We start from the raw sequence: 26,967 nt of genomic DNA, 5'->3' as shown, positions 1-26,967 counted from the left end.
TTCGATTAACAAACAATCATCTAGAAAAGCTTGAGGAAGACTCTTTGTTTGTTTGTGTGTAGGTAATAGGATGTAGGAGCAAGAGTTGGGATCGAAGGAGCTACACCTACCAAGATCATGTGAGAAACATATAGAAAGAGTTACACATTCTATTATTAATATTCTTCTTTCATGTTATTTGATTGGTTGTCCTTTAGTCTAGTTGGTCTCTATGTAGTTTTCGACCCCTCTGTCTCCCATGAGTCACTGGTAGACTCATGGGAAAACTCACCTATCCATTGGGTGGATTTCCTTGCAAGAAGATATAAAGACTCCACTAGGGAGGGAACTCACTGTTTCTTCTCTAATAGTTAGCATCCTTTGTGCATATCTATCCTGATTAAGCATTCAATTTTCTCATCTTCTTATGTTATTGTCTATGTGGTCAGGTCCCATATATCTCTCATATCTATACCATAGCTATAAAAAAATTTCATGTTTGAAGTGTGATTGCACTCTTCACTTTTGATACAAAAAAATCAATAACATGTTGTAGTATATGCAAAACATTATTTCCTTTGTATAGTTGCATGTTGAACTAACAAGGAACAATCAACCCTGCATGTGAAGATTTTGGGAAAAAAATCCTTGTTTCTTCTTATATATATTTCTTAGGTTTGGGGTATTTTTTATGATCTATCATAGAATATATAAACCATAGATAGTCTTTTCATTTTGAAATTTTGAGTATTTCTAAGTTTTCTGTGATTTCCCTGATGATCGTAGTATCTCCCACTTGATAGTACTGATGGTAGAGGATTTGGATAAGGACATATAGTTACTGCTAATGCACTCATAGAAATTTAGGAACAATCTTACATACATGGTCACTCCTAGTATGCCTATTCATCCACAACCTCCCTTGTAGGGTGCACCAAAAAAAATCCTCTAGCATGCAAAAAAGACTTATTTTTCGTAAAATGTTTTCTAGATTTTTTTCGTATGAATCATCAAGACACTATTTCGTAGCAAGAGACCCTTTAAAAATTGATTGTTTATTGAATTTTTCAATATTATTTCTGTGTTATCTAATTAAAAAAAAAAAAAAAACATTTTAGGATTAATATTTTTTAGCTTTTTAGGGTTCTTTTAAGAATTGCATTAGACTATTGGTCATGAATTTTGGACTTCAAATTTTTATTTTGGAGTGATTGGTGATTAATTTGAATTAAATATTTTTTATCTTTATAAAATGAGAAAAGAAACCTCTTGCCTCTCCATTAGATATTTTTCACCGAACAGGGAAAAATACATTTTACATTGCCATATTTAAATTTTTTCCTTGGGTTTGAAAAGAGTAATAACGTCGCTTAGATCAATCCACACCCTTGACTAATAAACAACCATTAAAGTGAATGAACTTAAGTTAATACTAATTAAGCCATTTCTTTATAAAAACCAACATAAACTAGGATTTAGGGTGTTGGGTAAGGATTAGAGATTAAAGTCTCCATGGCCACAAAATTGGAACTAGAAGTCACTAGAGTACAATCCATTTATCACATTGAACACTTGCTAGAAATATCCTCTATCATGGGGGTCAAGCATGAGGCCAGATTAAAGGAACGTGGATGTTGACACCTAATCGTAGGGATTGGGTGAACAACTATAAAAAGTGTAAATAAATAATAGAGGAAATGGAGAGTCATCGGGAGATGAAACTGAACAGTCACTCCCTCTTGTATATAATAATGAATAGCCTAAATGAATAATACAATCTCATTTTGAGGAGTTACCTCCTGGCCTGACATGGTATCAGAGCCAGCTCCATTTTTGGCATTCCAGTTTGCCCTTGTAACTCCCTCCTACCTATGTTCTGCCTATTTTGCAGAACTAACACCTCTGCCATGCTCTTGAGGCCTGAACCCACCTTCCATACACTATCATATGCGTTTTTTATTCCTGAACGTTGCCTAAACGTTGGCCCGAACGTTGGTCTATACCTCCATACCTAGGATACTCCAACGTATTTTGGCAGTTGCAAATGATTGGTATCACCGTGTTGTTTAGTTCACACCCTCGCGTTGTTATTTTTCACCGATACACTGCTCCAGCTAAGACCCATCTCTCTTATCAAAGAACAACTTACTGCCGACCTTTTGAACTACAATGTCCCATGAATAGACAGACTGTGGAGCACACATCAATGTAGCCAGGATTGCATCTGTAGCAAATACACTGGCCTTATCCTCACTTATGAGTCGCCTGATAACAAGATCATCAGTAGCGGTTACCTTAAAGAAGTTGTGATTCTTGAAACGCTTTAGGCACTTCTCACTCTTTGATACGTTGCTCCCATATGCAGTCTTCCCCGCTACTCCCATATGCAGTCTTCCCCGTGGAATCAAATTATGGTAATACTCTTGGTATCCCGTGGTAATACAACTCTCTCATCGATATGCTGCTCCATGGTAATACAGAAACCTCCCCTCCTCTCTACTCCCATACATAAGTTTTTCATTACCTTCGCGTGGCTCTTTTAACGTTGTGTGTTGTGTATTACACTGCCTCCATATCCCCTCAGAATCACACCTGTCTACTCTCCTACGCACTTTTCCCCTCCAAGCCAAGGGAGGTATGTGTGCAAGCCAGAGTTTTATCCACTTTGTTGAATGCTAGTATTCAATGTGTTGAATGTTGAACCAGAGATTTGGGTATATGAGGAGTTGTTTTTGAGTTGCAAAGATTCGAAGATGTGACCTACGAAATTTTTTTGTCTTGCTGCAATTTCTTTCATGATTTTGTGCCCCTGTTTTGTAAGAAACTGCAGCTAGTTTCTTGGTTGTCATAAGAATTCAGAATATTGCTACTAAACTGCAGTTTTTTTTACAGCAAAAGCACATTTTTTTTGCCAGCATAATTTTTTTTTACAATACACGGGTTTTATAATGCATTCATTGATATCTATTATGGGAGTGGTTCTCACTGGCAAGGAGAACTATCCAGAATGGTCGCGGAAAATCAAACACACTCTCATTTTTAATGAGTCGTGGAAAGGAGTGTGTGTTGGAGACGGAGACAAAGAGCCAGAACAACCTACCTTAGACAAGGAATTTGCCATTTGGGAAAATAATAACAGCAAGGTGTATGCATTGAATGCGGCATCAGTAAATGAAGAGGTGAGTCACCATATTTCACCATTTTCAAATGCTTTCGAATCCTTACAAAAACTGAAGGAACTCTATGAGTCACACTCTTCACTTGAAGTTGTTCAACTCATGATTAAATTGTTCACCCTTGAATTACAAAATGATGATCCTCTTGCTCTTTCATCATAAGTAAAATCTATTATGCATGATATCAAAGTCACTAATCTTGAACTAGACATTCCTCTAATAGCTTTTCTCAAGGCACTTTATCCCACTTAGTCAAATTATATTGAGCCATTGCAAGCAAATGGAAACCTCAAAGATATAAAAACATTGTTGAAAGAGAGAAATATTTTGGGAAGAAGACAACTCCTCAATCTTCTGAAGAGGCTATGTGTCTTGCACATAGAGAGAATAATCTTGCTCAAGATTCTTCCAGAGGAAGAGGTGGTCGAAGAGGAAGAGGAAGAAATTTTAGAGGCAGGGGGGGAAGACACTCTCAAAGGAGAAAAGTCAGATTTTCATTGCATACATTGCACAAGAGATGGATCACATGATGCATCCACATGAAAGTTGCCTTGGGACAGAATTGAGCAGGAAAGAAACCAACCCAAAGGTAGAACTAATGAAAAAGAGAATGGTAAAGCACCTGAGTCTGCTCACTATGTTGTGGCACACTGTAATCTTGGAGTAAATGAAGACTTATTTAATGCTTCACTTGCTTCTTGGAAAAATTATTGGTTTCTTGATTCAGGAGAAAATTGCCACATGACTTTTAGAAGAGATTTTTTTGAAGAATTTACTGACAATGTTGATGGAGCAGTATACATTACAGACAAATCAAAACTCAAGCCATCAGGGCTTCGCATAATCAAGCTTAAATTGCCTGGTCTTCCAGACTTTCTTCTGCATCATGTTTTATATATCCCACACCTAAGGAGAAAATTGTTGTCCTTGGTCCACATCCGCCAACAAGGACACTCCATTCATATGTTTTATGGCAAGCTTGAGGTGAGAAAAGCATCATACCACTCACTTGTCATGATGGGGATAGAAGAAGAAGGGCTTCTCAAGCTGTAGGGTACCTCTGCTCATGCACAAAATTTCTCATACAATTCTCATTATGAAGAGGGTATATTTCCATCAAATTTAATATGGCATGCTAGATTTGGACACTTAAACTATGACAACCTCTGCTTGTTGAAGAAAAATGGTGTTACTAGTTTGCCTACAATTCCTAGGAAACTTAAGCAGTGTGATGCTTGCATTCTAAGAAAGCATAGCAAACAATCTTTTCATGATTCACATTCCAGAGCACAAAGAAAACTTGAACTCATTCATTCATATTTATGTGGTCCAATGCCTATTCCTTCTGTGAATGGAAATAAATATATGATGACATTTATTGATGACTACACTAGAATGTGTTGGGTTTATTTATTGAAGAACAAATCTAATGCTTTTCAAACATTCAAGAACTTTCATACATGGATTGAAAATGATGCACACTCCCATATTGGCTCTATTTTCACTAATAATTGAAAAGAATACACTTCAAATGAATTTGAAAAATATCTTTGCCAACATGGGGTCAAACATCAAACAATTGTGCCTTATAATCCCCAACATAACAGAGTAGTTGAAAGAATGAATAGGAAAATCTTAAATATGGTGCGCTCCATGATGTTTTTCAAAAATGTAAAATTGATGTTTTGGGCTGATGCAGTTCTATGTGTTGTATATGTAAAGAATATATGTCCATCTAATGCTATTAGAAACAAGAATCCTTATGAAATGTGGTATGGACACATTCCTTCGTTAAAGCATCTCAGGGTCTTTGGTTCCACCTGTTATGCCTTGATACCAAAGGTACATAGAAACAAACCTTGTGCAAGGAGTCGTAAGTGTATTTCCCTGGGGTATTCAAACACCTCCAAAGCATACCGTCTCTATAATGAAGTCAATAAAAGATTTTTTGTATCTAGAGATGTAATCTTTCTTGAATAATCCAAAACTGACAATGTTGTCGAGCAGCAACCTGATCGCTTGGACAGATTTGCAAATGCAAAATGATTTCAAGAATTTTATAATTAGATTCCACATATTAAAGGGGGGATTCTTATACTAGATCAACCTATGGAATATCCTTATGAAGCACTTTCTCCCCCGCATGAAACTCCAACAACGGATGACACTTTGAGTGATGTGATTGACATAATTGGGAGACTCAATCTTGATTCAGTCCCAACTCAATCAACAGAGAATCCTAGACCATCTCAGAAAAGTCCCCCAAAGTGGTTGACAAAGACACTTGAAAATGTTCATCCTAATGAGGTTGGAAAGACAGGAACTAGAAATTCAACCCAGCAAAATGGAGGTGATGTAGATGACTATGATTCACCTGTTGATATGGATGTTTCTTATGGTTGCTAATTGAATTTGTCTACATATTTTGAACCAACTTCCTTCAAAGAGATTTCTTCTCATGATGAATGGAAAGAAGCAATGCAAAAGGAGTATGATGCCTTCATAAAGAATGGCACTTGGACGCTGGTTGATCCTCCATTAGGAACCAAACCAATTGGTTGCAAGTGGGTCTACAAGAACAAGTATAAAGTTGATGTCTCACTTGACAAGCACAAAGCCAAGCTTGTCGCAAAAGGTTTTGCACAAAAGGAAGGAGTCGATTATGAGGAGACTTTTGCCCCCATGGAAAAATGGGCTACCATCCAGACACTATTTTCCCTAGCAACTCAGAACGATTGGAAAGTCCATCAAATGGATGTAAAAACTGCTTTCTTCAATGGAGATCTAAAAGAGAATGCTTTTATGTCCCAACCTAAAGGATTTTTTATGAAGGGACATGAACATAAAGTATGCAAACTTGTTAAATCCTTGTATGGCCTCAAACAAGCACTGTGAGCCTGGTATGAAAAACTAACTGAGAATCTTCTGAAACTCAATTTCAAACATTATGATCTTGATGATGCAACTTTGTTTGTCAAGAAGGTTGGCAAAACAGTTGTATATCTTGTGGTATATGTAGATGATATTTTGATGACAGGGAACAATGGGAGCTATATTGCATCCATAAAGAAGGAATTGAGGAAAGGTTTTGAAATGACTGATTTGGGCTATGTTCATTACTATCTTGTTATTGAAGTAACTCAACATCCGAAGTCCATATTCCTTTCTCAAAAGAAGTACATTAGATATCTGTTGAACAGGTTTGCCATTACTGAATGCAATCCTCTGACTACACCAATGGAACAAAACTTAAAGCTCACATCCATTGAAGGAAAAGAATTTGAGGATGCAACAAAGTATAGAAAGCTTGTAGGAAGTCTCAACTACCTGAATATTACCAGACCAGACATTTCATTTGTTGTTGGAATCCTCTCAGGGTTTAAGCAAAAGCCCTGTGAGGGACATTGGTCTACTGCAAAAAGAGTTCTAAAGTACTTGAAGGGAATTCAAGACGTTGGACTCAAGTATACATGTTATAGACATTTTTGGGCACTGCAACCCCAAGCATAAAATGTCCATAAACCAAGGGCTCCTAAGTCCCTAAAAGTGTTGTTCCAACCCCTAAAGGAACAAGGTCAACTGATTGTAGCTTCTCCCAGAAGTTCTCCATGAAAAACTACTCAGAACTGGTCAAAACAGGATCATTTCACCTGCTCCATAGGCAAAGTGCGTTGCATCTCACCTAAGTACACTCAGTGGGTGCGTTGCATTTCAAAAAGCCCTTCTATGGGGTGCAATGGGTGAGAAGAGACAAATGGTAGTGTCAATCCGCAAGGTGGAGAAGCATGGAATCTTCCAGAAACTTCTCCTGTGACACTTGCCTTTCTGAATTTGACCAAGGATGAGTAAGAGATCATCAATCTCCAAGTGGAAGCAAGAACTATTAGAGGGAAGACACTAATCAAATCACAAGCTGACTCATCTCCCTTACAGATATCTATATATGGATCCCTCATCCCAGAGATCCAGAGGCTGGAATTTTGCATCTTGTAAGGAATTGTTGTTGGTTTCTTGAGGCAACATCATAGTGTTGGGTGATCTAAGCTTTGCATGAGGTGAAGAAGGGATTACTTGCTGAGAGGATGATGCTGGGTCAGAACAACTGGTTGTAACTCTCTTGGCTCTTTCTTGATTACCAATAAAGCTATTCAAGTTTTCGTCCATACTCTTGTGTAATCTATCTTTCGTGCATTTGTATGGTCAATTTACATCTAATCCTAGATTTTTTATGATAATAGATCCATGTTCTCATATAGTGTTATGCTGCTTTGATTCCACAGGTACTCTATAAAGCTGGGTATACAAGGAAGCAAGCAGCAAAGGACTATCAGAAGAGAGAGGAATTGAGTAAGGAACCAAGTGCAAGATAGAGGTTGTTCTCCTCTATTCTTCTCTCATCTATCTTTCATAAAGGAAAATGAAAGTAGTTTTACTTTGTTTGTTTCTAAGGTAGCTACCACACCTTAGTGGGATTAGCAGTTCTGCATAGAAACTTTTCCCTGTAACAAAATGGCGACTCCACTGGGGAGCGACTAGGTTGTTTGTTTATCAACATTTCTTTACTTTATAAACTTACAGACGGAGCCTGAAGTTAAGCCAGGTAGCTCTCGAAGTGCATTTGCTATGCAAATGCAAATTAGATAAATGCCGCTTCAGTCAATCTCCGGGTTTTGTTTATGAATTAAACAACCGATTTACAAACTCTCTCATTGCCCTTGTGGTGGCTCTAGTAACCTCCTTAGATCTACCCCTATTGTTGATTTACTGATTACCACTTGCTCGGCCAAAATTCCTAAACTAAACTGCAAATTGTGACCCGGAACCCAAGAAAAGTCTCATCCCTGGTGTTATAGACATTTTTGGGCACTGTAACCCCAAGCATAAAATGTCCATAAACCAAGGGCTCCTAAGTCCCTAAAAGTATTGTTCCAACCCCTAAAGGAACAAGGTCAACTGATTACAGCTTCTCCCAGAAGTTCTCCATGAAAAACTACTCAAAACTGGTCAAAACAGGATCATTTCACGTGCTCCATAGGCAAAGTGCGTTGCATCTCACCTAAGTACACTCACTGGGTGCATTGCATTTCAAAAAGCCCTTCTATGGGGTGCGATGGGCGAGAAGAGACAAATGGAAATGTCAATCCGCGAGGTGGAGAAGCATGGAATCTTCCAGAAACTTCTCCAGTGACACTTGCCCTTCTGAATTCGACCAAGGATGAGTAAGAGATCATCAATCTCCAAGTGGAAGCAAGAACTATCAGAGGGAAGACACTAATCAAATCACAAGTTGACTCATCTCCCTTACAGATATCTATATATGGATCCCTCATCCCAGAGATCCAGAGGCTGGAATTTTGCATCTTGTAAGGAATTGTTGTTGGTTTCTTGAGGCAACATCATAGTGTTGGGTGATCTAAGCTTTGCATGAGGTGAATAAGGGCTTACTTGCTGAGAGGATGATGCTGGGTCAAAACAACTGGTTGTAACTCTCTTGGCTCTTTCTTGATTATCAATAAAGCTATTCAAGTTTTCCTCCATACTCTTATGTAATCTATGTTTTGTGCATTTGTATGGTCAATTTACATCTGATCCTAGATTCTTTATGATAATAGATCCATGTTCTCATATAGTGTTATGATGCTTTGATTCTACAGGTACTCTGTAAAGATGCATATACGAGGAAGCAAGTAGCAAAGGACTGTCAAAAGAGAGAGGAATCGAGCAAGGAACCAAGCGCAAGACAGAGGTTGGTCTCCTTTATTCTTCTCTCATCTATCTTTCATAAAGGAAAACGAAAGTAGTTTTACTTTGTTTGTTTCTAAGGTAGCTACCACACCTTAGTGGGATTAGCAGTTCTACATAGACACTTTTCCCTGTAACAAAATGGCGACTCCGCTGGGGAGCGACTAGGTTGTTTGTTTATCTACATTTGTTTACTTTATAAACTTATAGACGGAGCCTGAAGTCGATCCAGGTAGCTTTCGAACTGCATTTGCTATGCAAATGCAAAGTAGATAAATGCCGCTTCAGTCAATCTCCAGTTTTTGTTTATGAATTAAACAACTGATTTACAAACTCTCTAATTTCCCTCATGTTGGCTCTAGTAACCTCCTTAGATCTACCCCTATCGTTGATTTATTGATTACCACTTGCTCGGCCAAAATCCCTGAACTGAACTGCAAACTGTGACCCAGAACCTAAACAAAGACTCGTCTCTGGCCCAGCGCACTCTCTGTTCTGTGAATCTGAAATTCAGCGCACTTCCCGAGTGTAGTAGGTGTGCTGCATTTAAAATTCACTGTGTTAGAGGTGCGCTGATCAGACTAGGCATTGTTCCTAGATTTTGGTTTCTGTGTTCACTCTTTTCAGATCTATTCAAGAATTTTGCTACCTGTAGGCAGTATACCTCTATTTGAAACCCCTTTCATTGCTATTATTCTGCCTCCATTGTGCAAATAACTGTAAATGTTTTTGTGTATTTGTTGAGTCATTTTCAGTTCTCCTTTGCAAAAAAGTAACGTAATTGTACCGTCGTTTCTTGATTTGAAAGTGTCGCAAGTGTCGTTTTCAGTCATAGAAGAGAGTCTAATTGCTCTTGATAGTCAATTACCCTGTTACTATTGTATTTGATCTGAATTAGTAGTTTTTCTAGTGTCAAAAGCAAGTCTTCATTTCCAAATCACAAAGTGTTGTCATTGTCTTCATCTTGATTTTGAAAAGAAACTTGTTAGTAATTGTCGCTTTGAAAAGTAATTCAGATTTGTGCATTCGCTTTCTTCTATCATTCGCATATTAAGAAGGCTGAAAACAAATACATGCATGTGCATTTGCATTTAGACTGTTTGATTGGTTTGATTTAGGACAATGCATATAGTGTGTGCTCTATGCTCTTTGTGAAAGAATACTGTCTCTCTTTCCTTAGTAGCTAGGATTTTCATTGCACAAAGAAGATAAAAAGACTGTTTATCATCTTAGATTGCATTTTAGGAATTGTACATCTACATCACGCGGTGAACCTGAAAGGCAAATTTCTTAAGCAAGATCAACTATAAAATAAATTTAATGAATCTAACAATGCTTCGAAACCTAACGCACAACATCTAGAAGTCTAGGCTAGAGATGTATTCTGGCGTCGTAAAGCCTGGTAACTATTGTTCTCACTCTTGGTTGGGTGATTCCTCCACTTTGAGATGATAAGTGCTATTACGGACTTGTGCTCCCACGTACCGTCGAGTATATTTTGGGAGACCACAATAGGCTTAATCCTTTATCCATAGGAAGCCGTGTCTACTGCCCTATCGATCGCAATGCACTGAACACAGCATTCGGGAAGATTGACTGCTGTACCATAAAAAGTATTCTGCAGTTTTGCAATTGGTTTGGTAATCCCTCTGCCTAGATTTCCATAGCAGTCACTTTCGTTCCTTTTCAGACTCCTTAACGGAAAAGGTCCATCTGAGCACTTGTCACTTCAAGCTCATTAAAAATCGAAGGCGACTAGAGTCATATTTTGTTTTTTCTCGACTCTTTAAAATTGAAAAAACAATTTGTGTCAAAGCGTCTAAAATTTATTTTAAACGGAATAATTGTCACCTTTCCTACGTTGGTCTTAGGTTGAGAAAATGGAGTCTACCAACCAAGGAGTTCCCCTTGGAGGAAATCCTAGTCCCTTCTCCTCTTGGGTAGATGTTGGTGCACCCCACATGGCCACATTGTCACTTCCAGGATTAACGATTTGCCTGCTCGTATGGCTTTTCTCAACCTCCGTTGTTCAGAACACCGCGATTCCTGAACAATTGAGTCAGCAACTAGACAATTCCAGAGTTACCCCCCAACCCTCTACTTCGTCCAATTCTTCCTCTCCTCCTTCCTCTTCGCTTGATGGGGCTGGTAAAGCCAAAAATCAAGTATCTGAGAAGAAGAAAGAAAAGAAGAAGAAAGAGAAGAAGAAGAAGGAGCCAAAGGCGAAAGGGGGAAACCAAGCATCGTCTAGCGAAAATCCACACACTGCACCGACCAGGCCTAAATCGCCATGTGTCATTTGAAAAGGAGACCACTATCATAGAGATTGTCCCTGCATCCCTCGGATCTTAAGGGACTGGTCTCCTCGTTTGCACAACCCGGTGTCATCAACCTCTAATAATCATGTTGAAAACACACCGTCGACTAGTGAAAGTGAAGTCCCTGGACAAAAAGGAAAGAGAAAATTTCCTTGTAAACTGTGTGAAGGCACGCCGTCCACCGTTGTCCCTTCTTAGACGAGGCTAAAAGAGTTTTGGATGATCGTTTGGTTTCACCGTTACGACTTCCTCCTGGATATAAGAAACCCTTACCGAGTCCGTCGCTAGTTGAAAATCCGACTGACCTGCCCAGGTGGTCAGCCGAAGCATCTATCATTGAAGATAAACTTTCTGAACCCATACCAGATGAAAGTCAAAAGGTCGAGGCGGCAGTTGACCCGATCTTGCCTTTAGAGGTCTTATCTTCAGATGATACAGTCACCGAAGAGAACAAGGATGACACCTTCCAAATTATTTTCGTAAACACATACTTCGTACCCATTCCTTTACCGCAGGAAGGCATTTTGTCAGAGTCATACTCGGTCGTCTATTCGGTCCCACCTCCAAACAACCTAGTTGTTTCCTTCGACTGGAATCAGCTAGGCAGACCCCGTTTACCGTCTAGTATACCATTCCGAATCATTGCTCAAATATATATAATGGTTATGGCCGGTACCATCATAGATGAAGGGGCTTCTATGAGTATCCTTTCCTCGACTGCTTGGAAAGCGCTTGGTTCGCCATCGCTTTTGCCTGAGATGAGAAATCTAACAGGCTTTGACAAAGCAACCAGTCGACCATTAGGTATCCTTCCCAATGTGCCCATAACATTGAGAGGGAAAACCGTTCATATGAACGTAATGGTAGTCCAAAGACCCCTGGATTATAATCTACTCCTTGGACGAGACGATATTTATTGCATGGGAGCCATTGTCTCATCACTCTTTAGAGTAATGTGTTTTCCGCACGAAGGAAGAGTGGTCAAGCTCATAGACCAGCTTTCATTTCCTGGTTCACACATAGCAAATAGTCATATACCATCCCTAAATGGTCTTTTCACGCAAGGAATGTCTCATCAATCCCCAGTCCGTCCTCCTGATGAGCGCGAGTGATTCGGAGGACATGACTGAAACCCAGGGGGCATGCACCCTGGTCTGCTTCGGCAGGAAAACTTCAGATATAGGGTAGGTTTCCACGAGGGATATATGACTAGTCTGGTGCTCCCGTCCGTGATTGGAAAAGGGGGTTGGACTGGAATAAGATTCCCTTGTCAAAGTTATGTGGGTGGAGGCGTCTGCGCCACTCGCCTTTGTCTATTTCGGTAGGCATCGCCGAAGAAGTGTTTTGTTTGCGGTCCAGATAAAACAATCTTTGGTAACCTGAAAGAGGTAAACCTTTCCTGATAAAACAAATGTCTTGTCGGTAGAATAGAAGGTGACCTTGAAACTCTATTTTATACCTGGGGGCATGAAAACCTTTTGGCGTGCAAGCGAAGAGCGACCATTTATTTTTTTAAATTTGTAGGTCCTCTAACCCTTTAAACTCGTAGGATTGGTTGTTTCCTAACTTGCATAAAGAAAGGATGTGGGGAAAAGATTTGAAAAATTGTCGTTTTTATATATGAGACATCCTTATTATACGACTGGATATATCGAGCAGTTTTAACGCGGGCTTCATGCTCGTTAAAATATAAACATAAGCAATGAGCAAATGTTTCCCCCAGCATTTAAGCTCAATAAAAAATGAACCAATTCCCGGTAAATAATCATCGTGAATGTAGTACTTCAGCCTTTAAAGCCCTGGTCGTGTTCCCATCATCACCTCCACTCTATATTGGCCGATCATTCACCTCCATTTGATTGTTCACCCCTTTTTGAGGAACAGCTGTGAAGAGTGATCCTATTAGCCATCCTTGTAACACTGCCATGATTGGAAAATTCCAAACCTTACCTGGAATCAGCTGCTGCCCAATTTTATCACTCGTTCCTCAAAGACGAGTCTTCTTTAAGCTCTTTCCAACTGACTCGTAAAATATGAAACGATTGTTGAGCCATTGGCCTCTCCAACTCGTTAAAGGGACCGGAAATGCTATTCCTCCTTTAGATTTTAATCTTTTTGGACCTGAGGGATTATTACACAAAAAGATCGAGCGCTTGTTTTGTTCGGCTCGTTAAAAGTATCGAAAATTCATCCCTTCTGTATTGTTTTATACTTTTTCGGACTTAAGGGATTAGATGACGAAAAAGGATTTTTGGAGTTTCCTTTACGTCCTTTTTCAGACACTCTAAAATTGAAAAGGACCGAGTTATCTTTGTCATTAAACTCGTTAAAACCTAATAGCAACAAACTTGTCCATAGCAGACAAGAACGAGTTTCACTATCGCTAGGCTCGTTAAAACATAGCGATGGGTTTTCCCGAAGGGAAAATTATAGAAAAAGAATATGTTATCCTCCTCAAGCTTGACAAAAATAAAGAGGTACTGGTCAGCAACGACTGGGGAAAAATTGGGAAGAAAACTTGAAGAAACTTTGTTGGTAGCAAGTCGCTCTTGAACATGACACTTTCACTCCACATCCAAGTCATGTTGGGTTGTTTCATTCACCGGTCACATCACCATTGTCCCATCACACCATCCACATTTGGGGTTAATGCTACCAATCCATCACGTCAGTGTCGCCGATATATTCAAGAGAAGTCACTCAGAGAATTCACCTGTGTCTCACCCGCTGCAATACATTTATGCTCTATTCTTTCATGACCGCCACCCTGAACCTTATATCACTAGATCGTTTTCACCTCCATTAAAATCATTTTCTCCATTCCATGTCATTGATGTGGGATTCATTAAGGCCCTCCTATGACAGATCGCTTCTTGTTGACATCAGCTTATTATCCAAGAAGTCGATCTAGGAACACCCCTTTCAGCACTTTGAAGCTTGCATGCCTCAGTGGCAAGTTTCTCACTTCCGACGACAGGTTTACATCAATGGCCTTCGACCGAAATATTTTGCGTGGTGTTCGATGCCAAGTCCTTTATTCACACCATGTGAATTGTATTGCAGTACCTTGAGGGTCATTATCATTATCGGTGATTCCTCTCGCGCTTGTTAACAGCGTACATCATTGGCTGGTAATCAGGCGGTGTCTTTTCGTGTTTTACTCCAGAACATCTCTCACATGGATCAACTTGTACTCTGAGTGAAGATCGAACGAGATTGAAGACCCCGGATCTAGTTTCATCCATCCGGGCTGTGATATATATTCAGGAAAATAAAGGCATCAAATGTACATCATTGCTGCACAGATAATCATCCAATCAAAGGGATGATGGCTCTATGTACATGAAAATGAATTTATAAAGCTGAGCATGGGAATGCCCGCCTCAGCTAGATCATGAAAAATATTATGAAGATAATGTATTGGACTGTATCTTATTACAGGTCTCCTCCCAGCTTGAAAGAACTTCAGATCCTCATGATAAAGCATTTCACCCGACATCAAAAAATATTAACGACCTCATGCTTTAGGGGGCAACTATTATAGACATTTTTGGGCACTGCAACCCCAAGCATAGAATGTCCATAAACCAAGGGCTCCTAAGTCCCTAAAAGTGTTGTACCAACCCCTAAAGGAACAAGGTCAACTGATTACAGCTTCTCCCAGAAGTTCTCCATGAAAAACTACTCAAAACTGGTCAAAACAGGATCATTTCACCTACTCCATAGGCAAAGTGCGTTGCATCTCACCTAAGTACACTCACTGGGTGCATTTCATTTCAAAAAGCCCTTCTATGGGGTGCGATGGGCGAGAAGAGACAAATGGAAATGTCAATCCACGAGGTGGAGAAGCATGGAATCTTCCAGAAACTTCTCCTGTGACACTTGCCCTTCTGAATTCGACCAAGGATGAGTAAGAGATCATCAATCTCCAAGTGGAAGCAAGAACTGTCAGAGGGAAGACACTAATCAAATCACAAGCTGACTCATCTCCCTTACAGATATCTATATATGGATCCCTCATCCCAGAGATCCGGAGGCTGGAATTTTGCATCTTGTAAGGAATTGTTGTTGGTTTCTTGAGGCAACATCATAGTGTTGGGTGATCTAAGCTTTGCATGAGGTGAAGAAGGGCTTACTTACTGAGAGGATGATGCTGGGTCAGAACAACTGGTTGTAACTCTCTTGGCTCTTTCTTGATTATCAATAAAGCTATTCAAGTTTTCCTCCATACTCTTATGTAATCTATGTTTTGTGCATTTGTACGGTCAATGTACATCTGATCCTAGATTCTTTATGATAATAGATCCATGTTCTTGTATAGTGTTATGCTGCTTTGATTCTACAGGTACTCTGTAAAGCTGGGTATACGAGGAAGCAAGTAGCAAAGGACTGTCAGAAGAGAGAGGAATCGAGCAAGGAACCAAGCGCAAGACAGAGGTTGGTCTCCTTTATTCTTCTCTGATATATCTTTCATAAAGGAAAACGAAAGTAGTTTTACTTTGTTTGTTTCTAAGGTAGCTACCACACCTTACTGGGATTAGCAGTTCTGTATAGACACTTTTCCCTGTAACACCTGGCCCAGCGCACTCTTTGTTCTGTGAATCTGAAATTCAGCGCACTTCCCGAGTGTAGTAGGTGCGCTGCATTTCAAATTCACTGTGTTACAGGTGCACTGATCAGACTAGGCATTGTTCCTGAATTTTGGTTTTTGTTCACTCTTTTCAGATCTATTCAAGAATTTTGCTGCCTGTAGTCAGTACACCTCTGTTTGAAACCTCCATTGTGCAAAGAACTGTAAATGTTTTTGTGCATTTGTTGAGTCATTTTCAGTTCTCCTTTGCAAAAAAAGTAACGTAATTGTACCGTCGTTTCTTGATTTGAAAGTGTCGCAAGTGTCGTTTTCAGTCATAGAAGAGAGTCTGATTGATTTTGATAGTCGATTACCCTGTTACTATTGTATTTGATCTGAATTAATAGTTTTTCTAGTGTCGAAAGCAAGTCTTCATTTCCAAATCGCAAAGTGTTGTCATTATCTTCATTTTGATTTTGAAAAGAAACTTGTTAATAATTGTCGCTTTGAAAAGTAATTCATATTTGCACATTAGCTTTCTTTTTATCATTCACATATTAAGAAGGCTGAAAAAAAATACATGCATGTGCATTTTCATTTAGACTGTTTGATTGGTTTGATTTAGGAAAGTGCATATAGTGTGTGCTCTTTGCTCTTTGTTGAAAGAATTATGTCTTTCTTTCCTTAGTAGCTAGGATTTTCATTGCACAAAGAAGATAAAAGACTGTTTATCATCTTAGATTGCATTTTAGGAATTGTACATCTACATCACGCAGTGAACCTGAAATGAAAATTTCTTAAGCAAGGTCAACTATAAAATAAATTTAATGAATCTAACAACGCTTTGGAACCTAACGCACAACATCTAGAAGTCTAGGCTAGAGATGTATTCCGGCGTTGTAAAGCCTGGTAACTGTTGTTCTCACTGTTGGTTGGGTGATTCCTCCACTTTGAGACGATAAGTTCCAGTACGGACTTGTGCTCCCACGTACCGTCGAGTATATTTTGGGAGACCACAATAGGCTTAATCCTTTATCCATAGGAAGCCGTGTCTGTCGCCCTATCGATCACAATGCACTGAACACAGCATTCAGGAAGATTGATTGCTGTACCGTAAAAGGTATTGTGTAGTTTTGCGATTGGTTTGGTAATCCCTCTGCCTAGATTTCCAGAGTAGTCCCTTTCGTTCCTTTTCAGACTCCTTAACGGAAAAGGTCCATCTGAGCACTTGTCACTTCAGGCTCAGTAAAAATCGAAGGCGACTAGAGTCATCTTTTGTTTTTTCTCGACTCTTTAAAATTGAAGAAAAAAGTTGTCTCAAAGCGTCTAAAATTTATTTTAAACGGAATAATCGTCACCTTTCCTACGTTGGTCTTAGGTTGAGAAAATGGAGTCTACCAACCAAGGAGTTCCCCTTGGAGGAAATCCTAGTCCCTTCTCCTCTTGGGGAGATGTTGGTGCACCCCACATGGCCACATTGTCACTTCCAGGATTGACGATTGGCTTGCCCATATGGCTTTTCTCAACCTCCGTCGTTCAAAACACCGCGATTCCTAAACAATCGAGTTAGCAACTAGACAATTCCAAAGTTACCCCCCAACCCTCTACTTCATCCAATTCTTTCTCTCCTCCTTCCTCTTCGCTTGATGGGGCTGGTAAAGCCAAAAATCAAGTATCTCAGAAGAAGAAGGAAAAGAAGACGAAAGAGAAGAAGAAGAAGGAGCCAAAGGTGAAAGGGGGCAACCAAGCGTCGTCTAGCGAAAATCCACACACTACACCGACCATGCCTAAATCACCATGTGTCATTTGCAAAGGAGACCACTATCATAGAGATTGTCCCTGCATCCCTCGGATCTTAAGGGACTAGTCTCCTCATTTGCACAACTCGGTGTCGTCAACCTCTGATGATCATGTTGAAAACACATCGTCGACTAGTGAAAGTGAAGTCCCTGGACAAAAAGGAAAGTACAAATTTCCTTGTAAACTGTGTGAAGGCGATCACGCCGTCCACCGTTGTCCCTTCTTAGACGAGGCTAAAAGAGTTTTGGACGATCGTCCGGTTTCACCGTTACGACTTCCTCCTGGATATAAGAAACTCTTGCCGAGTCCGTCGCTAGTTGAAAATCCGGCTGACCCACCCAGGTGGTCGGCCGAAGCATCTATCATTGAAGATAAACCATCTGAACCCATACCAGACGAAAGTCAAAAGGTCGAGGCGACAGTTGACCCGGTCTTTCCTTCAGAGGTTCCATCTTCAGATGATACAGTCATCGAAGAGAACAAGGATGACACCGTCCAAATTCTTTTCGTAAGCACAGACTCCGATGAACATGGGGGAAATTTACCCATTCCTTTACCGCAGGAAGGACTTTCTTCAGAGTCGTACCCGGCCGTCTATTCGGTCCCACCTCCAAGCAACCCAGTTGTTTCCTTCGACTGGAATCAGCTAGGCAGACCCCGTTTACTGGCTAGTGTACCATTCTGAATCATTGCTCAAGTATATAGAATGGTTATGGTCGGTACCATCATAGATGAAGGGGCTTCTGTGAGTATCCTTTCCTCGACTACTTGGAAAGCACTTGGTTCGCCATCACTTTTGCCTGAGATGAGAAATCTAACAGGCTTTGACAAAGGAACCAGTCGATTGTTAGGGATCCTTCCCAATGTGCCCATAACGTTGAGAGGGAAAACTATTCACATGAACGTAATGGTAGTCCAAGGACCCCTGGATTATAATCTACTCCTTGGACGAGACTCTATTTATTGCATGGGAGCCATTGTCTCATCACTCTTTAGAATAATGTGTTTTCCGCACGAAGGAAGAGTGGTCAAGCTCGTAGACCAACTTTCATTCCCCGATTCACGCATAGCAAATAGTCATATACCATCCCTGAATGGTCTTTTCACGCAAGGAATGTCTCAATCTCTAGTCCTTCCACCTGATGAGCGCGAGTGATTCGGGGGACATGACTGAAACCCAGGGGGCATGCACCCTGGTTTTCTTCGGCAGGAAAACTTCAGGTATAGGATAGGTTTCCACGAGGGATATATGACTAGTCTGACACTCCCATCCATGATTGGAAAGGGGGTTGAACTGGAATAAGATTCCCTTGTCAAAGTTATGTGGGTGGAGGCATCTGCGCCACTCGCCTTTGTCTATTTTGGTAGGCATCGCCGAAGAAGTGTTTTGTTTGCGATGCAGATAAAACAATATTTGGTAACCTGAAAGAGGTAGACCTTTCCTGATAAAACGAATGTCTTGTCGGTAGAATAAAAGGTGACCTTGAAACTCTATTTTATACCTGGGGGCATGCAAACATTTTGGCGTGCAAGCGAAGAGCGACCATTTATTTTTTTAAATTTGTAGGTCCTCTAACCCTTTAAATTCGTAGGATTGGTCATTTCCTAACTTGCATAAAGAAAGGATGTGGGGAAAAGATTTGAAAAATTGTCGTTTTATATATGAGACATCCTTATTATACAACTTGATTAATCGAGCGGTTTTAACGCGGACTTCATGCTCGTTAAAAAATAAACATAAGCAATGAGCAAATGTTTCCCCCAGCGTTTAAGCTCAATGAAAAATGAACCAATTACCGGTAAATAACCATCATGAATGTAGTACTTCAGCCTTTAAAGCCTTGGTCGTGTTCTCATCATCACCTCCACTCTGTATTGGCCGATCATTCACCTCCATTTGATTGTTTACCCCTTTGAGGAACAGCTGCGAAGAGTGATCCTATTAGTCATCCTTGTAACACTGCCGTGATTGGAAAATTCCAAACCTTACCTGGAATCATATGCTACCCAATTTTATCACGCGTTCCTCAAAGACGAGTCTCCTTTAAGCTCTTTTCAATTGCCTCGTAAAATATGAAAAGATTGCCGAGCCATTAGCCTCTCCAGCTCGTTAAAGGGACCGGAAGTGCTATCCCTCCTTTAGATTTTAATCTTTTTTGACCTAAGGGATTATTACACAAAAAGATCGAGCGCTTGTTTTGTTCGGCTCATTAAAAGTATCGAAAATTCATCCCTTCTATATTGTTTTATACTTTTTTCGGACTTAAGGGATTAGATGACGAAAAAGGATTTTTGGAGTTTCCTTTACGTCCCTTTTTAGACTCTCTAAAATTGAAAAGGACCGAGTTATCTTTGTCGTTAAACTCGTTAAAACCTAATAGCGACAAACTTGTCCATAGCAGACAAGAACGAGTTTCACTATCGCTAGGCTCGTTAAAACATAGCGATGGGTTTGCCCGAAGGGCAAATTATAGAACAAGAATATGTTATCCTCCTCAAGCTTGACAAAAATAAAGAGGTACTGGTCAGCAATGACTAGGAAAAAATTGGGAAGAAAACTTGAAGAAACTTTGTTGGTAGCAAGTCGCTCTTGAACATGACACTTTCACTCCGCATCCAAGTCGGGTTGGGTTGTTTCATTCACCGGTCACATCACCATGGTCACATCACACCATCCACATTTGGGGTTAATGCTACCAATCCATCATGTCAGTGTCGCTGATATGTTCAAGAGAAGTCACTCAGAGAATTCACCTGTGTCTCACGCGCTGCAATACATTTACGCTCCATTCTTTCATGACCGCCACCCTGAACCTTATATCACCATACCATTTTCACCTCCATTAAAATCATTTGCTCCGTTCCGTGTCATTGATGTGGGATTCATTAAGGCCCTCCTTTGACGGATCGCTTCTTGTCGACATCAACTCATTATCCAAGAAGCCGATCTAGGGACACCCCTTTCAGTACTTTGAAGCTTGCATGCCTCAATGGCAAGTTTCTCACTTCCGGCGACAAGTTTACATCAATGGCCTTCGACCGAAAGATTTTGCGTGGTGTTCGACGCCAAGTCCTTTATTCACACCACGTGAATTGTACTGCAGTAACTTGAGGGTCATTATCATTATCGGTGATTCCTCTCGCGCCTGTTAACAGCTTACATCATTGGCTGGTAATCAGGCGATGTCTTTCCATGTTCGACTCCAGAGCATCTCTCACATGGATCGACTTGTACTTTGAGTGAAGATCGAACGAGATTGAAGACCCCAGATCTAGTTTCATCCATCCAGGCTACGATATATATTCAGGAAAATAAAGACATCAAATGTACATCATTGCTGCACATATAATCATCCAATCAAAGGGATGATGGCTCTACCAGAATCATCAGTCTACACTCGAACGATTGTCTGTCCTATGTACATGAAAATGAATTTATAAAGCTGAGCATGGGAATACCCGCCTCAACTAGATCATGAAAATATTATGAAGATAATGTATTGTATTGTATCTTATTACAGGTCTCCTCCCAGCTTGAAAGAACTCCGGATCCTCATGATAAAGCATTTCACCCGACATCAAAAAAAATTAACGACCTCATGCTTTAGGGGGGAAATGCTATAGACATTTTTGGGCACTGCAACCCCAAGCATAAAATGTCCATAAACCAAGGGCTCCTAAGTCCCTAAAAGTGTTGTTCCAACCCCTAAAGGAACAAGGTCAACTGATTACAGCTTCTCCCAGAAGTTCTCCATGAAAAACTACCCAGAACTGGTCAAAACAGGATCATTTCACCTGCTCCATAGGCAAAGTGCGTTGCATCTCACCTAAGTACACTCACTGGGTGCGTTGCATTTCAAAAAGCCCTTCTATGGGGTGCGATGGGTGAGAAGAGGCAAATGGCAGTGTCAATCCGCGAGGTGGAGAAGCATGGAATCTTCCAAAAACTTCTCCTGTGACACTTGCCTTTCTGAATTCGACCAAGGATGAGTAAGAGATCATCAATCTCCAAGTGGAAGAAAGAAATATTAGAGGGAAGACACTAATCAAATCACAAGCTGACTCATCTCCCTTACAGATATCTATATATGGATCCCTCATCCCAGAGATCCAGAGGCTGGAATTTTGCATCTTGTAAGGAATTGTTGTTGGTTTCTTGAGGCAACATCATAGTGTTGGGTGATCTAATCTTTGCATGGGGTGAAGAAGGGATTACTTGCTGAGAGGATGATGATGGGTCAGAACAATTAGTTGTAACTCTCTTGGCTCTTTCTTGATTATCAATAAAGCTATTCAAGTTTTCCTCCATACTCTTGTGTAATCTATGTTTTGTGCATTTGTATGGTCAATTTACATCTGATCCTAGATTGTTTATGATAATAGATCCATGTTCTCGTATAGTGTTATGCTGCTTTGATTCCACAGGTACTCTGTAAAGCTGGGTATACAAGGAAGAAAGTAGCAAAGGACTATCAAAATAGAGAGGAATCGAGTAAGGAACCAAGCGCAAGACAGAGGTTGGTCTCCTCTATTCTTCTCTCATCTATCTTTCATAAAGGAAAACGAAAGTACTTTTACTTTGTTTGTTTCTAAGGTAGCTACCACACCTTAGTGGGATTAGCAGTTCTGCATAGACACTTTTCCGTGTAACAATACACAGGTGGGCAACATCAGCTTGATTGGATACTTTGGTTCAGACTTTGATGGAGACAAAGAAACTGGGGTATTTACTTCAAGTTATGCTATGGGTCTTGGATCAGGAGCTGCCTCCTAGAGATCACGCAAATAATCAGTTCTAGCAGATTTCACAACAAAGGCAGAATATGTGGCAGCAGCTGAGGCAACAAAAGAAATTTTGTGGCTCAAGAAAATTCTGGAAGACTTGCAGGTAAAACTAGTACAATCATCTCCACTTATGATTAACAATACCTCGGCAATAAAGTTGGCCAAGAACCCAAAGCTCCATGATCAAACGAAGCACATCAATACAAAATGTCATCTGATTCGACATCATGTTGAGGCCAAAACAATCCATCTTCGCCATTGTTCCACTAATGAGAAGATTGCATACATCTTCACCAAAGCGCTTGGAAGAGAAAACCTTGAAATATTCGAAATGATGCTTGGACTCACCAACATCCCTTCAGATTAAGGGGGGGAATGTTGACACCTAATCATAGGGATTGGGTGAACAACTGTAAATAGTGTAAACCATGGAAAATTTTAGGGGCAAATGTTTGCCCTTGGCAAAATTAAGAGGTTTTAAATTTTTAGTGGGCGAATACTTTGTATCATAGTACATTTTTACAAATCGCCTCAAATAGCCCACCTTATTTTAAAGAATAGGGTAAAAAAGGTAAATTTAGCCCTTGAAATTAGGAGTTACAACCTTCCATTCGCCCTAATTTTCAAGAATAGGTTTTATTTAAGTGAATCCTATGGGCCAAATACCATATTTATAAACGAGGTATGGTAAATTAATAAAAATATAAATAAATGAGAGGTATGGTATACAAATAAAACACTTTTTATATTTACTCCCTAAGTAACCTTATATACATGCAAGGGTGTAAACAAATAAAAATATAAATAAAGTGGAGGTCTGGTAAATAAATAAAACCTCTTTTTATACTTAATCAAAAGGTATGGTAAATAAATAAAAATATAGATAAACTAGACGTATGGAGGTATGGTAAATTAATAAAAATATACATAAACGAGAGGTATGGTAAGCAAATAAAACATTTTTTATATTTACTCCATAAGTCACCTTATATTTACAGACACTCAAAAAATGCGTTATATTTAGGTGAAACCTATGGGCAAAATACTATGGGCCAAATACCATGGGCTAGATTATTATTAATATCATGCAAAAAAACATTATTAACCCTAACATTAGTATTAATAAAAATAAAAACGGCACATGGCATTGACCCATGGTATTCATGTGGAATGTAGCCTATTTAAATGGGGGAATTAAACCAGCATAGATCCATCTTTACTCTGGATCTACTAAGCCCCGAGAGGGATCAAATATCGTGATATGAAAACTAGCATAGAGTGAAAAGATATTTGATCCCTCTTGGGGCTTGGTGGATCAAGAGTAAAAATGGATGTTGTAATTTAATATATATTAAACATTTTAACTTGGTTAAAATAAAAAATAAAATAAAAATCAATTATTAATTTTATTAATTTTTATAAATTACTAATAGTAATTTTTAAGCTCCAGGTTTATGATAAACCATGGTAATACCATGGTAGTCATGTGAGCATAGACTATTTAAAGGGGAAATTCTATCATCTTATATCCATCTTAATTCTGGGTCTACCAAGTGCTCAGAGGGATAAATAGATTTCATCGATGTGGAGTTAAGATGGATATAGGTTGGTTCCTATGATAATGAAGATATTAAATAGACTTAGGAAATTATATTGTAAAAACATCTTAAGGTGAATGGTTAAAGCTACATTTAGTCACTTCACAAAATTTAGTAAAAGATACCAATATCTCCATTAATCTTGGTTTCTAACTTTTTCTGATTTAACAAAAAAATATCAAAACAATGAAACCTTACCACTCTTTCCACATCACTCTTGCAGAAGATTTCTCACCATTTTTCAAATATTCTCAATGTGATATCTTCATGAAAACGTTTAGGTACTGATGTTGGATTAGTTGTTTGAAAAATAAGCTGGTTTGTACAACCTTTCATCTTCTGTGCTATTCTTAGTTTGTCCTAATGATCTGTAGGGGTTGGATCCATTGCACCATATTTTCCTAAAAGGTGAAGATTGTTCACCAAAAAGGAAATTAATCTACATGTTACAACGCTATTAAAAAATGTGAAACCTATGATAGTAATGAATTATGCTAATAAGCAATTTAGATTGGGAGAGACCTAATTAAATTTTATTATTTAATTGAAGATTTCCAATTAAAATAATAATAATCTACATGTATATATTCATATATAGATTGGAAGGATTCTCACAATGGTCACTTCATTCAATTCGATCCCCTTCAAGCCTTTGGGATACCTAATAATTTCTTATATAATATAGTTGGGGCTTGCTACTTGTTGGCATGTTGGGGTAAACAAACTTGATGTGTTTTTTTTTTTTATCTCGCAATTGGAGTCTATGGAATAAGAAAGACATTTGATAACTTGAAAAAAGTGGTAGCTTGAAAAAAATTGTAGAGAAAAGATTAATCTCTCCTACCTTGACAGAACTCGTTGTCAATATCAACACCTACAAGAACTTTGTTATGGAATATTATCAAAACTAATAGAAGGATATGAAAGAGTGTATTGTAAGAACCTTGACAAACATGGCCACTGAAACTTGGAACATTGTTTGTAGGAAGAGAAAATTATGTTTCTTTTTTCCAAACATGTATGTTAGTATATTACAGTTTAATGAATATATTTTCTTATTATCATATATGGATTCATATTTTAACAAAACATTTTCCAAGACTTCACAATGTTTTATTATTCAGTAAAAGATTTGCCAAGATCTTACAAGATTTTATAATTCAGTGAAATATTCTCCATCACTATACAAGATAATATAATCTGGTGAGAGATTCGCCAAAAAAATTATATATACATATTATATTATTGATAAGATCGCCTCCCATTTTTCCTATGTATCATGGGGATTAGCTGATTTATTATACATATAAATTTAGGGTGGTTCTTAAAATTTTCCCTGGTGTAAATAAATAATAGAGGAAATGGAGAGTCATCAGGAGACGAAACTAAACAGTCACTCCCTCTTGTATATAATAATGAACAGACTAAATGAACAATACAATCTCATTTTGAGGAGTTACCTCCTAGCCTAACAGTGGAGTTGTATCCTCACTCCATTTGTTTTCCAGTGTCTTGTGGACTACTCTACATATAATGATCACTCTAGGGACTTGGTTCATTGTGAAAAATGCCTCATTGAGGTTTGGACTTGGTTTCCATACCCATGTACTGGGTTGGCCCATGATTGCTTCCCTTGGAATTTTTATTTTGAGGTGGTATCCTTATCAGAATTATTTAATGACACCAACCTAAGTGACTATTGCTAGGAAGTACCTATGGTACCTAACACAGATGTTACATTATGATATAAGTACTCCTATGGTGTCATTATCCATGGTAATTGCTATGAAATTTTAGCTAATAGAGGTTTGTATTGGGAGGTTAGAATAATTATTTCTTATACCTTAGTTCACTATCTTATACCTTAGTTCACTAAATTCTTAGTAATTTTATGATCTTATGATTTTTCGTTTTTGGGAGGACCCTTATATACTTAGTTTGCTTTCTTATTAACTTAGTTTGATAGGGACATGAAATGTGATCGTCAACATTTAGTTGGTCAAAATATAATTCTTTTAATTGGTTAAAACCCACTTTTCCTATGGATAACCAACCCTTTCACTAGTCCCATTAACACTTTACTCATTTAGGTGAATAAACCATTTGATTATTCTTTTTCTTTCTTTACTAATCCTCATCTATTGTCCAGAACTAATGAACCATCTAATAGGGGAGGTTTTTCCTCCACATATTCGACTATGATGAGAGTAGTTATAATGACCATATCTTTGCAACCATTTATTGGGATAGGTACACCCCCATTCATACCTATGGATCCTAATAATTTGGGTAATGTCACCAAACATTTCATTTTCTTCAATGAGTATACCTAGTGTCAATATGCCCACTACAACATCACAAGTACCCACATTTGAATTGGTATTCAATGTGGGATAAAACCTTGGTTTTACTTTTGGAAATGGGTTTCCACCTATTTCCAAGATTCTTATAGGTATATCAATGATATCAAATGTTAATTTCCCATATGATGAGAATTTTAACCCTAAGTGTGGTACTTTCTCTAACATTTTTCCTAACACTATAGGTGTTCATATCTTTGAGGGAACCAATGTCACCATAAGTAGTTATATAACTAAAACAATGATGCCTACCATAGCAAAACTCCCTTTACAACTAGTATAAGTCATGTGTCATAAATGAATTTGTGAATGCCAACCAATAGGCTCCTTCCTAAAGGGAATCTTATACATTTCCTTCCTTTGGAAGTGTTGGTGCCCCTTTCATTGCCATATTGAATATTCCTAGATTGGGTGTGGGACTACCAGTTTGGTTAATGTCCATTCTAAATTTTCCAAGTTCTCTTGAAACTTATTTTCCAGTGAAATCTATTCATCCTTTTTCAAACCCTTCTTGTGAAAGTCTAGATCGTAGTAACTAGAAATTTAGAACGAATAAGAAGAGGAACAATAAGAAAAGATGAAAATAAGAAAGGAGAAGTCACTAGTCATTACGACTCATGGTAGTGATGACTCACCGAC

The sequence above is a fragment of the Pinus tabuliformis genome, chromosome 3_2, assembly GCF_031772625.1.
Source record: "Pinus tabuliformis cultivar Carrire ecotype Pingquan chromosome 3_2, CPIR1, whole genome shotgun sequence".
In the NCBI taxonomy this organism is placed as follows: Eukaryota; Viridiplantae; Streptophyta; class Pinopsida; order Pinales; family Pinaceae; genus Pinus; species Pinus tabuliformis.
Note: the sequence above shows the minus strand (reverse complement) of the source record.